Here is a 480-nt window from a genome sequence, read left to right as displayed (position 1 = left end):
GAGTTGTAATTTCAACTGTCTTATAGTGAAGTTATACTCACAAAAATAACACATACATGTGCCTAGATGAATTTCCATACAAGCATGTGTATATTACTAAAATTTAAAAATCTTCAACGGCATTACGTTTTGAAACGCCAGCCCAGTACCGTACCTCCAACTATTGCAAGTTTTGAGGCAACAGTTACAGTTTGGCCGTGAGTTGCGCAGCAAATGATGTAATAAGAAACTTTCTCCAGATGAGTTCCACCCGAGGCTTGTCGGGATCAGCTGCTCCGCGTTCGTGTACACAGACGGGCATGACGCAAGACTACCGGCTCTTTAATGCCCTTCCCAAATACCCGTGGTACATTTTTTCTATGAAATCACGGGAAAATGCTACATTTTGGTGATTGAGCATACGATTGTTACAAGTTTTCTCGTCACGCACAGACCTTTTTATTTGGTAAATGGCACACCGAGAAGCAGTTTCCAGTTAAA

General features: G+C 41.5%; 1 protein-coding gene across 1 annotated transcript in view; it reads right to left on the bottom strand.

The window, feature by feature from the left end:
• The window catches only part of LOC119587172 (MTRF1L release factor glutamine methyltransferase-like), an 8,584-nt gene extending 8,298 nt beyond the window's left edge, over window positions 1-286 (bottom strand). Inside the window, exon 1 of the mRNA XM_037935939.1 lies at window positions 155-286. The gene's annotated coding sequence lies outside the window, so the exon portion shown is untranslated. The remainder of the gene's footprint in view (window positions 1-154) is intronic.
• Between the last annotated feature and the right edge of the window lie 194 nt (window positions 287-480).

This window comes from Penaeus monodon, chromosome 22 (genome assembly GCF_015228065.2).
Source record: "Penaeus monodon isolate SGIC_2016 chromosome 22, NSTDA_Pmon_1, whole genome shotgun sequence".
In the NCBI taxonomy this organism is placed as follows: domain Eukaryota; kingdom Metazoa; phylum Arthropoda; class Malacostraca; order Decapoda; family Penaeidae; genus Penaeus; species Penaeus monodon.
The sequence above is the reverse complement of the archived record's forward strand: the minus strand, read 5'-3'. Positions and strand labels throughout refer to the sequence as shown.